Source organism: Schistocerca nitens, chromosome 11 (genome assembly GCF_023898315.1).
Source record: "Schistocerca nitens isolate TAMUIC-IGC-003100 chromosome 11, iqSchNite1.1, whole genome shotgun sequence".
In the NCBI taxonomy this organism is placed as follows: domain Eukaryota; kingdom Metazoa; phylum Arthropoda; class Insecta; order Orthoptera; family Acrididae; genus Schistocerca; species Schistocerca nitens.
Window position 1 is genome coordinate 138,843,214 of NC_064624.1, and position 16,529 is coordinate 138,859,742.

Below are 16,529 nucleotides of genomic sequence, written 5' to 3' on the forward strand. Positions count from 1 at the left end.
CCTCATTGTTTCTGTTTGACACAATCCACGGGTTGAATATTGTGAACAGGAAGAAAACTTCCATTTAAAACCTTCAACATGCGAGTTTATTTTATGGTGTGCGTATTATTGTGTTCTCCGTATTAATATTGGGTCAGTTTTCATGCGACATTTCCTCCGAAACACGAAAACGAAATTTAGGAAACAGATTTTCTCAGTAGCGTTTACAATTAAAGGTCTGAAGCAGTGAAGCGGATTTGCCACCCCAGTTAAACATGGCGTACGGAAAACAGCTGTACCGGTTTGTTATTTAGTCAACACAGTTGCTATTTGTCTTCACTTATATATTTAAGGTACACAGCTTCATGATCAGTCTAAAATTTCTGCATCTCCTTCACTGCACAATAAGTCACTATGTTCGTATTACTCGAATATTTTGAAAACAAGTCTTAACTCTTAAGACTGCTAGTCCAGGCAATCGGGCATGTCCCAGAAACGGTTGTGGGTTTACATGGGAGCGAAAATCAACTGTGGAAGTGAAATACAGGCAGCTAGAAACGGATTTCCCGAATCGATTTGGGAGGTTTTACACGACCAACTGGAAACGGTGTTGTGAAATCGGTTTACGAAATCCGCTTCTGGGAGCCCATGTGAACATAGTGATTGTGTTGAAAAGTTTTTGTGCTTCTTGGGGAAGCTATGCACATAGCAATTGCTTCATGTATATATACGCGAAATTAATAAGGTGCATGTTTCAAAATTACAAATGAATTGATATACATATTCTCTTCCAAAGCGCACATATGTAGCTGCCCAAAAAATCTTTCTGTAATTCTTTGTGATACATATTGTAATGAGATGACTACGTAGTAGTGACGATTCCTTTATAGTGACATAATTAGGTTGTTTTGGTTAGTTTTCATATCTGCTAATGCTAATATCCTGTTATATGTATTGGTGGTTCTGACTCCATTTATTGCGAGTAGTTTTGTGAATTCTTAATAATATTGTAGTGGTGATAAATGATGGTTTACAATCATTGTACGACAGGCAGTGGGTCTCTGTCAATAGCTCAACTCCTCCACGAAAACGTGTCGTATCTAACTACGTACAAAAATCTGACTGTGAATTGGCCTTGGTTACTCCACGATTTCAAATTATCGCATTTATATAACAAACGAACGTGTATGGAACTACACCACGACAAAGACAAAAAGATGACTGATTGATTGAGGGGAGAGAGGACATGGGACTAAACATAAAGACGACTAAAAAACACACTGAGATAGTTGGGAACACTATAAACAAATGCAACCAACTCTCGTTTTTAAATGACGTGCTGGGACAATGAGGTGTTCAGGAGAAATTTGCTCCCAGAGTCAGAAAATCAGACCACCTCGTGTACGCCGGACAAGAGATAGTATGTAGAAACAAACAGTAATTTAATATCAGAAAACTTGTACACCAGAAGTCTTTTCGTACCCGCCGATAAGAAAATTACGTAAAGTCAGTAATGTATCCGAGAAAATTTTACAATGAATTTATTACCGGCACACAACAAACGTGTGTTACTGTCTACTAATTGTATTTCGTAAATTAAAGGAAGCGAAATTCATATGGCATAAAAACAAACAGCCTTTATTACAAAAAAAAAAAAATTATAATATTCTAGCAGGCAGGCAGGCAAACGAGTGCTGTTGATCAAAATGTCAATGAAAACATAATTTTTTTAACTTAAGAAGTGTTGTAGCCTAAGTATTTTCTATGTACTGTAGTAATGTAATCATCTATTTCTTCGCAGCTGATAACTTTGCAATTTTGTACAGAGAAAGCATTCCTGTTGTGTGTGTGTGTGTGTGTGTGTGTGTATCTAAAAACAAAGGTGATGTGACTTTTTTTTACCGAACGAAAGTGCTGGCAGGTCGATAGACACACAAACAAACACACACACAAAATTCAAGCTTTCCCAACAAACTGTTGCCTCATCAGGAAAGAGGGAAGGAGAGGGAAAGACGAAAGGATGTGGGTTTTAAGGGAGAGGGTAAGGAGTCATTCCAATCCCGGGAGCGGAAAGACTTACCTTAGGGGGAAAAAAGGACAGGCATACACTCGCGCGCGCGCGCCCACACACACACACACACACACACACACACACACACACACACACACACACACACACACACACACACATATATATATAGAGTTCTTGTTTTCTGTTTTCGTATGTCTGTTATTCAGTTGTTGTTATCAAATTATGCAATGACTGGGAAGGGTGGACAAAAAAAGGGATGCTTCTCTTCAGCATTGAAAAATGAGACATTAGTGGATGAAGGAACTTCAGGACTGGACTGATAATGACTGGGCATAGGTTGTTATGCAATTCAGTTAATAGAGACCATACATTTTTCACTGTTGATAATTGTAATAATGGGTCATTCCATACAATTTCACAGGAGGTGATAAGGTAACTGTTTCAGAATGTAGTCATATTTGGCACATGGGTACCTACATATCTTAATAGTAAAACTGCCAGATAGCACTGTCTTAACTCTAACCGCTTTTGATAAATTCAGGTTTGGAGACTCAAGGGTGTGTACGTGGTCATTAGTCAGGCACCACTTTTCCTATTTTCAAAGAAAACAACGTGGTAATGAGCTGACCTACAGTTATAAATTTTTTATCCATTAGTATATAGGTCATTAAGTTGATATAATGTGTAAAAGGTAGGATAAATCTTTGAGATTTCAGGTCAATGGAGACGTCCGATCCCACCCGTTGGCTTTGACCTGTGACGTAAGGGTGTTGTGGTGAGTGACGCCCTAACGGCGGGGAGTTTAGTTTATGAGTGTGTTGTGTTTGTAGATGTCGTGTTGTTGCGATTGGTGATGTCCTCTGGTGGTGTAAGGTCCGCGTGTTATGTGGTGTATTGGGTTCATTTGGGTGTCGGGTGCTTTAAGTGTTCATTTATAAGTCAGACTAGAAGAACGGAAATTAGTTTCAGTGAGTTAAGAATTAAGTTTTGTTGTGTTTATGTTATTGCGGTGTCATTTGATGATATTGGTTTGCTGTTTGTCACGCAGTAAGTCGTTTAGATCTATTTGTAGCTTTTTTGTTAGGTATAGTGCACATCTGCGGGCTGAACCATGGGACGACATGTTATCCGTCATTAAGTTTCTGCAACATTTTGGGCTTGTGGCGGAGATAGTGATGGTGCATATGCAAGCAGAATATGCGAGGGGTGTGTGTGTGTGTGTGTGTGTGTGTGTGCGTGTGTGTGTGTGTAGCACTTTTTTGTGGTAAGTAGTCATTTTTTTTGGGTCTATTGTTCGCGTGTTATGATGATCGGTGGTGTTTTTGTGTGTTGTTGGGTCAGTGTTATGTACTGCATGTGGTCGATGTTTTGGTATCGGCACTTGTAGTTGATTTATGTATCATACGGGGAAGTACTCAATTTCAAGTTTTTTGTTATTGTCAGTTGTATTTGAGCTATATAGGTCATGGGAAATGACCAATTCCAATTTGTCATCGTAACTATGTGTGTTTTGGTATCGTGAGCTGTTGTTGACCTATATAGCTCAAGGGAAGTGTTAGATTCCAATGTGTCATAGCTGTGTGTGTTTTGGTATCATGAGCTGCTGTTTGCCTATATGTGTCAAGGGATGTGCCCGATTCCAATTTTTGTTGTTAGAGGTGTTTGTTTTGTGGTTTCAATAGTTGCGGTGTGATTATAATTTTTGGAGTAGTTGGTTTTTATTTTGTGGCATCGACAATTGTGGTTGAGCTATGTAGGTGAAATGAAGTGACAGATTCCTATCGATATTGTAAGTGTAGCGGAATTTGGGAATTTTATGGTGTTGTTATATCGTCGTTTTGTGTGTTTTGGGATCATGGTGTGTGTCAGTATGTGTTTATATTTAGTTTGTCCCCAGCCAAAAACCCCCAGTTTCCCACGCTGGTCCCATTAGATTGATTATATTTTTGAAGGGACATGTGCTTGTTTGTTTTATATGTATTTTTGTGTTTGTTGTCGTGTTTATGTAAAGATGTTATAGGTGCCATATTGGAGACGTTGAGAATGGTCATTTCCGCCATATTGGTGGCGCCATGGGCCAAGTAGATGGGTGGAATCAGACGCTTCTGTAATCCCTGAGATTTCTTATGAAGAATGTTGTGCTTCAAATTTGTGATTTTTTTAAAGAATACTAACTTTTCCTGGAGAAACAGTATAAACCTTATCTTGTGCGCTATAACTCTTCAGCTCTAGTATTAAGTTTAAATAGTAATAAAAAGAATTTGGCATTGCTATTAGTTGTTCTTACCTTCACTTAAACAAGACTCTGTCACAGGAAAAACCATCAAATTTGATGAATTCAGGGGGGGGGGGGGTGAGGTGTGTTTGTACGTAGACAGTTGAATCTCAACTTGGTTTTTTACTGAAATGTTTATATATCTTGTAGCAATTACAATTATAATCTTAGATGCAAAGAAGAATGTCCTAACTATCTTTATTCATTGGCAGAAAATAAAATGAAAATGCCACTTACACATGCCATCCATGTTCAACACTTCACAGTATTGGTAAATAGAAACCATGTATATTCCTTGAAAATCTGTTCCTAAAATACCTGGTGAGCGGACAGCTAAAAACAGTTAGCAGTCATATTTGTCAATGTATATGTTGCATTTCAGTGTTAATTGTCCTTTCAGTGTAAAGAATTATTAGAGACAGCTCGGGTGCACAAGTGAGGTGATACATCCTTATTGAAAAAACTGCTTCAATGAAATATAAGGAAAGGTGCAAGCAATAATGAAAGTCATGGATAACTTTCCTAAATATATCCAGCATATAGAGACATAAAAATTCGGCAAAGAACAGTTTCATAATCAAATTCAAATATAAAGTGCAAAATTGTATTTTTAAAAGTGTTCCACCTCCCATACAACTTTGTTTTCTTTGCTATGTTGTTGCTGTGGTCTTCAGTCCTGGACTGGTTTGATGCAGCTCTCCACGCTACTCTATCCTGTGCAAGCTTCATCATCTCACAGTACCTACTGCAACCTACATCCTTCTGAATCTGCTTATTGTATTCATCTCTTGGTCCCCCTCTACGATTTTTACCCTCCACGCTGCCCTCCAATACTAAATTTGTGATCCCTTGATGCCTCAGAACATGTCCTACCAACCGATCCCTTCTTCTAGTCAAGTTGTGCCACAAACTCCTCTTCTCCCCAATCCTATTCAGTACCTCCTCATTAGTTATGTGATCTACCCATCTTATCTTCAGCATTCTTCTGTAGCACCACATTTCGAAAACTTCTATTCTCTTCATGTCCAAACTAGTTATCGTCCATGTTTCACTTCCATACATGGCTACACTCCATACAAATACTTTCAGAAACGACTTCCTGACACTTAAATCTATACTCGATTATCACAAATTTCTCTCCTTCAGAAACGCTTTCCTTGCCATTGCCAGTCTACATTTTATATCCTCTCTACTTTGACCATCATCAGTTATTTTGCTCCCCAAATAGCAAAACTCCTTTACTACTTTAAGTGTCTCATTTCCTAATCTAATTCCCTCAGCATCGCCCGATTTAATTTGACTACATTCCATTATCCTCGTTTTGCTTTTTTGATGTTCATCTTATTCCCTCCTTTCAAGACACTGTACATTCCCTTCAACTGTTCTTCAAAGTGCTTTGCTGTCTCTGACAGAATTACAATGTCATCGGCTAACTTTAAGGTTTTTATTTCTTCTCCATGGATTTTAATACCTACTCCAAATGTTTCTTTTGTTTCCTTACTGCTTGCTCAATATACAGATTGAATAACGTCTGAGACAGGCTACAACCCTGTCTCACTCCCTTCCCAACCACTGCTTCCCTTTCATGTCCCTCGACTCTTATAACTGCCATCTGGTTTCTGTACAAATTGTAAATAGCCTTTCGCTCCCTGTATTTTACTCCTGCCACCTTCAGGATTTGCTATCTTGAGACAAAATCAGAATGAGTTCATTTAAAGGTGCGAGACATGATTTTTTTAATTTTTTATGGCATTTATAGTCAAGTTTATACAATAACATACTGTGTCTTTTTAATGATGGGGCATCCGCCCAACATTGGAGAATAGAACCTAAACAACATCATTCCTACTGGGCCATGAAAGGAATTGTGATTCAGCAGTAGGCATGCAGTTAATCTCAACACATTTAAATTCATGTAATGTCTGGCAAATGTGTCCTGTGTACTCGATTTTGTCGTATTTGAAAGCTGCTCACTACCTGACTTGCATCTGTTTCCACAAAGCATTTACGTGAGCTTCCACAGCAACAATGCTCCCATTTGCATCTGTTGAAAGTCTCTTCATTAGAAAGATGTTAGCATCAGCGACTAGAAATGCTACTGTACCTGTGTTCGGAGAAACCTTCATAGGATTTTATCTGTGAAGAAACCGAGAACATATTAATGCACTGTATTGTGTTGGCTGCACGTGTGAACAGTGCAACTATTTTTCTGATGTAATGTAGCTCCTCACTAGTAGAAATGTCAAAGCTCAGCTCGCAACAAACAGATTAATGTTTTATCACTTGATCCATTCTTCGTGGAGCACTGTCAGGGTAGCATGTACTCAAAGAACACGTTGTATGTGTAGTAAGAAAAGTTAGAGAGTAGTGGTGTAATTGCCGGTCCAGAACGCAGACGTGGTCATAAGATGTTAACTGAAATTGTGAAACAAGATGTAGCAATATTTTATGAAAACAATAATTTTTTGAGATTCCGCCATGGTAAATAACAAGAATATTCACATGCAGAAGAGACTTATTTTAGCTGATCTGAAAGAGTTGTGTACAAAATACAGGGAATTAAAATGTTTTTTGTTTCTTTGCAGGAGATCAAATCGTATGACGGTTTCATGAAATACAGGTACAGTTCAATGAAGACAGTTCAGGTCGTGCGTTTCTGGTCATTGCTACTAATGCCTTTCTGATGAAGAAACTTCCAACAGATGCAAATGGGAGCACTGTTGCTGTGAAAGCTCATGTGAATGCTTTGTGGGAACAGCTGCAGATGTGAGAGAATGTGGCTTTCAAATATGATGAAATCTAATACATAGGACACGTTTGCTGGGCATCACGTGAATCTAAAGGTGCTGAGATTAACTGCATGCCTACTGCTGAATCACAATTCCTTTCATGGCCCAGAAGAAATGATGATATTTCGGCCCTCTCCTCCATTGTTATATGTAACTTTGATGTCCCAGAATAACAAAGGCACATTGTGCGGTTTTATAAACTTGACGATTAGTGCTATGGGAAAGATCATAACTCTCACTTTTAAGTAAACTCATTTCATTTTTGCATCAAAATGTCAATGAAAACGGTCATATGCAAGGTGGAAAAGTTTTCAAAATACAGTTTCCTGCTTCATACAGGGTGTACATAAATTATTGCACAAGAACTGAACATTGTACAGATGTCATACATATTGCATTTTGAAGAGAAACTCTGAAAGTTTTTTTTTTTTTTTTACAAACATTCGAAATGCGAATCGTGAGTGACCCAGCAGACACCAATACGGTAATCGAATTCTTGCCATGCCCGTCCCAGCATGGCACTGTCGACTGTGACAGTTGCTTCCTGTATTCTCTTCTGGAGCTCTGCTACACCAGACCTTTAATGTGTCCCCACAGAAAAGTCATACAAGGTGAGATTTGGTGATTGGGGAGGTCATTTCGTGAAACAGCTGTCCCCTTCTGTAGCACAACCTATCCATCTAAGCGGCAGCTCCGTGTTCAGATACCCACAAACTTCACGATGAAAATGGGGTGGAGCTCCATCTTTCAGGGTTTGTCTTCAAAATGACATATTATGATATCTGTACAATGTTTGGTTCATGTGCAGTAAATAATTGAAAGTGTTCCTGGACTTTATGTACAGTCTGTGTTTGAATTTATTTATGAACCTGTTCTTTGCACATCTTTATATCTGTATATGCTGGCATGTATTTAAAAAGTTAGCCTATTAATATCTCTCATTATTACTTGTATCTTTTGTTGTTTTCACTGGCAAATTTTTTTAATTTGCAGTAAAGGAATAAACATTATATTACATTGTTTGTGCAACCAAGCTGTCTCTAGTGATTCTTTACACTGAAAATACAACAGTGAAATTCACTACTGGCCATTAAAATTGCTATACCAAGAAGAAATGCAGATGATAGACGGGTATTCATTGGACAAATATATTATACTAGACCTGACATGTGATTACACTTTCACGCAATTTGGGTGCATAGATCGTGAGAAATCAGTACCCAAAACAACCACCTCTCGCCGTAATTACGGCCTTGATACGCCTGGGCATTGAGTCAAACAGAGCTTGGATGGTGTGTACAGGTACAGCTTCCCGTGCAGCTTCAACACGACACCACAGCTCATGAAGACTACTGACAGGCGTATTGTGACGAGCCAGTTGCTCGGCCACATTGACCAGGCGTTTTCAATTGGTGAGAGATCTGGAGAATGTGCTGGCCAGGGCAGCAGTCGAACATTTCCTGTATCCAGAAAGGCCCGTAGAGGACCTGCAACATGCGGTCATGCATTATCCTGCTGAAATTTAGGGTTTCACAGGGATCGAATGAAGGGTAGAGCCACGGGTCGTAACACATCTTAAATGTAACGCCCACTGTTCAAAGTGCCGTCATTGCGGACAAGAGGTGACAGAGACGTGTAACCACTGGCACCCTGTACCATCATGCCAGGTGATACGCCAGTATGGCGATGGCGAATACACTCTTCCAATGTGCGTTCACTGCGAAGTCGCCAAACACGGATGCGGCCGTCATGATACTGTAAACAGAACCTGGATTCATCCAAGAAAATGACGTTTTGCCATTCGTGCACCCAGGTTCATCGTTGGGTGCACCATCGCAGGCACTTATGTCTGTGATGCAGCTTCCATCTGTTGACTCAGGGATCAAGACGTGGCTGCACGATCCATTACAGCCATGCGGATAAGATGCCTGTCATCTCGACTGCTAGTGATACGAGGCCGTTGGGATCCAGCACGGCGTTCCGTATTACCCTCCTGAACCCACCGATTCCATATTCTGCTAACAGTCATCGGATCTCGACCAACGCTAGCAGCAATGTCGTGATAGGATAAACCGCAATCGCAATAGGCCACAATCCGACCTTTATCAAAGTCGGAAATGTGACGGTACACACATCTCCTCCTTACACGAGGCATCACAACGACGTTTCACCAGGCAACGCCGGTCAACTGCTGTTTGTGTATGAGAAATCGGTTGGAAATTTTCCTCATGTCAGCACGTTGTAGGTGTCGCCACAGATGCCAACCTTGTGTGAATGCTCTGAAAAACTAATCATTTGCATATCACAGCGTCTTCTTGCTGTCGGTTAAATTTCGCGTCTGTAGCACGTCATCTTCGTGGTGCAGCAATTTTAATGGCCAATAATGTACACCATATGCATTGAGAAAATGACTGTTTTCAACTCTCACCTGTTTACAGTTCTGACTTATAAATCAACCACAAATATTTTAGGAAAGGTTTTTCAAGGAACATATGTGGATTTTGCTTACCAATGCCCTGTACTCTTGAATGTGCAGTGTTTGAGCTAAAATCGACCATACGCAAAATTTAAACAACGTGTTTTTACCTCAGGGAACTCCTTAAAATAGCGTGCAAAGTATTACTTAATTTGATGTAGCTCAGTAACTATGATGAGTAATGAAAAAAAAATTTTCCTTTTTATCGAGCAAAGGTATCAGACTGTAAGATGGGCAAAAATACAATATTTTCAGTGTCTTAAAATTGAATGATAAATATTTCATAGTGGACAGAATGCCATCTCTCACACAGGTTTCAGCATTAGGTGATCAATACAGCCACAAAAAACTTGCACTGTGCACGGAATGCAGAGAGCGTGTCTGTAGGAGTGAAAGGGCTAATTCCCTCCTTGTTGAGCTGATGGGATGCATAACCAACTACTTTCTCATCACCATTATTCTCCCAACTGAAAACAAGCCCAACAGTATAGTCACTATCATTGCAGCATGTAATAAATGGTTTTTCAAAACCTGAATGAATTAGCAGATGGAATTTTGTCAGAACGCCTTTACAGTGTTTAATCTCCATTTGCATTCTGTGGTCCACATAATTTAAAGGAATGCTTTTCTCAGTAAATTTCTTGTGACAATGGCGTAATCTGGCGCAAATCTACAATAGTAACTAGTGAGACCAATAAATGATTGTAGATCTTCCACATTCTTTGGGGCTGGGAAACTGTCAAGGGTTTTACATCAGTAGAATTGGGTTTTATGTCAACAGAACTTACAGTGTGCCCCTGGTATTGCATCTGAGACTCTGCAGAAGAACATTTTTCTAACTTAAACACTTTGAGGACTGGGCAGCTAGAGTGTAGTTCAATTGGTTGATATTGTGCTTTTTCTGAATTTTATGTAGCAGTTTCTACTGCACAGAACATAAGTTGGTTTATTGCATTTGAAAGGGGGGGGGGGGGACTTCATTCTACGAAGTACTGTAAAGAAACTTGCATAAGTGATCTTTTTTTTATATTGAAATAAAATTGTAATGTATTCGCAATAAGGAAATTTTTTCATCCTTTGTTTCTTAAATGGAAATAGGATTTACTACTGCTATAAAATAAAACTGTTCGAAAATGCAGATTTTTCATTGAAAATAGCTTAGTTAAAATTGCATTAGTATGAAAAACTTCGAAACATTTTAGAATAAGAAAACAAAATTGTACGCCGAGATCTTGCTTTGATTCATTCGACACAAACCGTACATCTTCGCTGAGCCCATTTTGACATTTCTGTAGCCACAATCAATTTTTGGAAAGTGTATTCCAATGAATCTGTTGTACAGGTGAACTATTTTGAGTGGAAGTTTATCCAACCGGCCCTCCTTCATTTGTAAGTCCTATTGCCAATTCATTAATGAATTCAACAAGATATTTACTATCAGGTCTCAACTTACAAACATGAGAATTTACAATCATCATGAAAATATGAAAGAAGCTTTCTTCCGCCACTTTATTTGCATCCTCTCAAAGGGGTAGTAGCCCCGTAGCTTGTCGCTGTGGTCCACTTCTACCTTGTTTTTATTGCAATCAAACATACAGACAGGTTTTGTGTCCTCTATCTTTACTAATTTTGATCTGACATTGACATTGGATGCACTGATTTCGTGTTTTGTTGTCGAAAGAAATATCGATGCTCTTAGCACTGTGTGTGACCTCGTGAAGTGCAGTGTGTCTCAACAAGGGGAATGCTAATGCCGCAAAGAAAGTAATACACAATGTTTTCTGTATTCCTTTCCCGCCAATGTGAGTGACATGTGCTGCCATCTTTTTTCTTTTCCTGGTAGTTCAGGCATCATAGATTACCATTCTACAGACAATAATTGTAAGGCAAATGTTGGAATACATTTACAAAGCTGAGACACGGCCCATGTAGGCCCTACGTCATTCATCTTATCGGAGCTAATCTGTGCGACATAGGTGCTACATCGCCTGTGTCCAAAGTGTTAAGCTTAGGTTGTAACTGCAATAGTGTGCTTCGCAGCCATTTGATATGTTAATCTGCTGTCTGCAAAAGGGCAATGATATCAGATACACTAAACAAATGGTGGTTTTAAATACCTGCCGTAATAAATCTGCAAACCACTGAAAAGTAGCAGGTGTGTTCCTGTAGCAAAACGGCATTCTGAGAAACTTATATAGTCCAGGAGCCACACTAAGTGCTGTCGTAGGTTTGTCTTCAGGAGCTTGTTGATAGCTTGATTTCATATCTGAGATAGTAAAATATTTGCAATATCCTGATCCGTTGACTGTCATCAATACAACACAGTGGATGTGCATTAGGGGGTGCTTAACTGATTCACCACTCGCATGCCAACACAAAGGCAATAAGTTACCTCGCTGCTAGTGCTTTTTCTGGGCACAATAATAAGTGATTCTGAAGTGCTAAAGGAAGATGAATTTCCGTTACACACTTTTTTCACAAATGGTTGTAAATAAGGGATGCGGTATGGCTTTTGTGTGGTTGGCTTGCATTCCCTGTCAAAATATCATGCTCTCTCAAATCTGTGATCAGTAAATAGTGTGACTCTATAGATGGCTCAAATAGGAGATACAGCATGTTTGTGTTTGGTTCTGACAGATGCATTAATATTTGTGTGTTTGTAGTCAGCAGGAGTAACCTTCTGATTGTTGCACATTGTTGTTGTTGTTGTTGTTGTTGTTGTCTTCAGTCCTGAGACTGGTTTGATGGAGCTCTCCATGCTACTCTATCCTGTGCAAGCTTCTTCATCTCCCAATACGTACTGCAGCCTACATCCTTCTGAATCTGTTTAGTGTATTCATCTCTTGGTCTCCCTCTAAGATTTTTACCCTCCACACTGCCCTGCAATACTAAATTTGTGATCCCTTGATGCCTCAGAACATGTCCTACCAACCGATCCCTTCTTCTTGTCAAGTTGTGCCACAAACTCCTCTTCTCCCCAATCCTATTCAATACTTCCTCATTAGTTACGTGATCTACCCATCTAATCTTCAGCATTCTTCTGTAGCACCACATTTCGAAAACTTCTATTCTCTTCATGTCCAAACTAGTTATCGTCCATGTTTCACTTCCATACATGGCTACACTCCATACAAATACTTTCAGAAACGACTTCCTGACACTTAAATCTATACTCGATTATCACAAATTTCTCTCCTTCAGAAACGCTTTCCTTGCCATTGCCAGTCTACATTTTATATCCTCTCTACTTTGACCATCATCAGTTATTTTGCTCCCCAAATAGCAAAACTCCTTTACTACTTTAAGTGTCTCATTTCCTAATCTAATTCCCTCAGCATCGCCCTATTTAATTTGACTACATTCCATTATCCTCGTTTTGCTTTTTTGATGTTCATCTTATTCCCTCCTTTCAAGACACTGTACATTCCCTTCAACTGTTCTTCAAAGTGCTTTGCTGTCTCTGACAGAATTACAATGTCATCGGCTAACTTTAAGGTTTTTATTTCTTCTCCACGGATTTTAATACCTACTCCGAACTTCTCTTTTGTTTCCTTTATTGCTTGCTCAATATACAGATTGAATAGCATTGGGGGACAGGCTACAACCCTGTCTCACTCCCTTCCCAGCCACTGCTTCCCTTTCATGTCCCTCGACTCTTATAACTGCCATCTGGTTTCTGTACAAATTGAAAATAGGCTTTCGCTCCCTGTATTTTACCCCTGCTACCTTCAGAATTTGAAAGAGAGTATTCCAGTCAACATTGTCAAAAGCTTTCTCTAAGTCTACAAATGCTAGAAACATAGGTTTGCTTTTCCTTAATATTTCTTCTAAGATAAGTCATAGGATCAGTATTGCCTCACGTGTTCCAACATTTCTACGGAATCCAAACTGATCTTCCCCGAGGTCAGGGGGGGTTGTTGCACATTACACTATCAAAAATTCATTCTACAGTGATCAGTCAATCCGACTGCATGCCTGAGGTACTCACAAGCTGTATTAGTTTTTCTTTTAACTGGTTTTTAAGGGCTGGTGTGATTGCGTGCAAAGTTTGTGTTATTGGTTACACTGCTCATTGTTTGATGCCACAATCTTTTGTGAGGTAGGGGACCCAAAGTTTTGTCACCTTTGTATGTACAGACTTGTACAAGCTGTGAAAGATTATGGAAAATGTTAAAAAAGTGGTTTATACGTACCTGAATTTTTTCTACACTGTTAGGGAAGATACAGCTGTAAATATTAACACTGCGAAAACAGAAATACTAAAGAAGTGTTCCTAATTTCATTGCCCTTAAAAATTCTCAGAAGTGTAATTAATTTAAATGCCTTTTTGTACATTTCCAAATACTTTCACTACTCCAAATCACTGAAAAGTCATGGAGCAATAGTGTTTAGAGCTATTTTCAACCTTCTAATCCTATGCCTCATATGAATTTGTAAGTCTGTGTATAGGTGAGGAGCATGTTTCATGATACCAAACCAAGCATTTTGTGCAATGAATAAATTTCTCCCTTCTTGCATTTCCCTTCTGAAAAAAGCAAACTAACCTCTATAAATAGCAAAAAAACTCGTATATTAATAAGAGTTCCATATTTGGTTCCAGTGATGAAGATAGGAACTGCAAGGGAAACGAAATAATGAACATCCCCAGATCAATTATAATGACTGCTATAGTAACATATGCCAAACCCTTGACTGTTGCAATTGCACTCCAGAAACAACAGCATGTGACTGAAATACAGCCCATATTTGAATCCAAATCATTGCTCACATTAGGAGTAGTAGGATATTAATTTGACTACTGCACTAACTCATTTCAACATAAAGAAGTGAATTCTCTTGTACACAGAAGCTAAATGTGCTGCACACAACAGATGACTCAACAAGATGCTGGAATGAGGTCATGCATGTGCACACAGCCAAACATTAGTTACATGATGTAGAAACTGTAAATTCCTAGGGGGCGAAATGAAGAGCCAGGACGGAATTGCTCCACATAAAATTGTGTGCCAATATTATCCAAACATACCAGTACACACATTTCTCCATTTAACTTCTCGCCAGTCTTGTGGGTTAATCTCCTTAACGAGGTGGCGCAGTGGTTAGCACACTGGACTCGCATTCGGGAGGACGACGGTTCAATCCCGTCTCCGGCCATCCTGATTTAGGTTTTCCGTGATTTCCCTAAATCGCTTCAGGCAAATGCCAGGATGGTTCCTTTGAAAGGGCACGGCCGATTTCCTTCCCCATCCTTCCCTCACCCGAGCTTGCGCTCCGTCTCTAATGACCTCGTTGTCGACGGGACGTTAAACACTAATCTCCTCCTCCTAATCTCCTTAATAAATACACCTACTGCTCGCTCACATGTATTGTCGAGTGGGATGTCATTCCTTGCTCTCCTCGATCCCAAACTATAGATATGACATGAAGTTGTGTGTATAAATTCTGCAAAAGCTTCAAAATCCTTTCCTGCCCACTGTCAGAGGGTGGATGGCTTGTCCCTATATACACACATGCCTTTCCTGTCAGAGTACCGTTCTGCTGATCTCTTAGACACCTTATAGCTGTCAGCATTTTTTGGGTACTTGACCAATTTGAGATACGTTCGAGAGTCTCCAGACAATTTTGATCGTGCGATATAGAACTGGAACTCGTCGGGCCACGACCACAACCAGCCCTCTGGCCATTCTGTAAAGTGTTAGCTACATTCCCAGAGTGTTTTCCTGTGAAAGGGGAACGGGAACACGTGCCTCTGTTTACATTTACATTAGGAGAGATACTGTGGCTGCCCTCCTTTCAAAGATGTATTTTGGTGGGAGCACCTGGTGAGGCCAAATAGTATTTAGTCATGCTCGTATTTGGTATGTTTTATATTATAACCACAGTATAACTTCCACTGATCAGCCAGCACACTACAACCACAGACTTCCTATTGATATAAACCTGTCCAGGCCATAGCAGCATCACCTGGTAGGAATGTCTGCTAGTCACACACACCCACAATGCGTGTACTATCAGTGAGCATCCTGTCAGCCCGGAGGCTCGGCACGGGAATTTTGGGAACTGCACAACTTGTCGGGAGTTCGAGCAGTGCTGTGGTGTCTTCAACATGTGGTGAAACCAGGTCCCCTAATTACAGATGTCGGACATCATAAGCTGGGCAGACTGGTAAAATGGGACAGGCAGCAGACTGTGGTGGGACTAACATCAGACTTTAACCCCGGGCAGAGTAAAAGTTTGTCCGAATACACAGTACGCCGAACACTCTTTAACTGTGGGCCTCCGCAGCTGATGACCCGTGCGTGTGCCAATGTTAACATCACGACATCGGCAACTGTGACCGAAATGGGAATGTGGCCGTTGTCACCGGATGTCGGTGAAGTGGCAGAGTATTGCACGAGCTGACGAGTCCCGATACCTTCTTCACTGTGCCGATCGGAGGGTGTGAATCCGTCGTCTTCCGGGGGCACAGCTCCTCGACACGTGTACGTTGGGACACAGACGAGCTGGCGGTGGCAGCTCCATTATGCGTTGGGGAACATTCGTGTGTGCATCAAGTGGAGCTTGTGCGAGGCACCGTGACAGCAAAGAAGTATCGTACATTGGTGGCAGACCACGTACGCCCCTTCGTGACAATCACAATTTCCAACAGCAGTGACGTCCCGAGGCCAGGGGTGTGATGGAGTGGTTCGTGGAACACAGTGGCGAGTTCCAGTTGATGTGCTGCACCCCCTCCAACTCGCCCGATCTGGACCCAGTCACTTGAATGTGGTGTCACAGCTTGTGCTCCCCCCTCCCCCCCCCCCCCCCCCCTGGAATTTGGGTGACTTGTGTGCAGTAGAGATGGGCAAAACTGTTCTTTTCAGAGATCGGATCCGAACTGTTCACTCCCAGAAATGAACTAGGTCTTTTTCATGACTCACCACTCATTCACAATAGAAAATAAATGGAAGGCACATTGCCCTTTACACTTGGTTTATT

At 40.4% G+C, this 16,529-nt stretch overlaps 1 protein-coding gene across 1 annotated transcript in view; it reads left to right on the forward strand.

Moving 5' to 3' along the window:
- The window catches only part of LOC126212717 (uncharacterized), a 78,728-nt gene that overhangs the window by 749 nt on the left and 61,450 nt on the right, over nucleotides 1–16,529 (forward strand). The window lies entirely within an intron of this gene.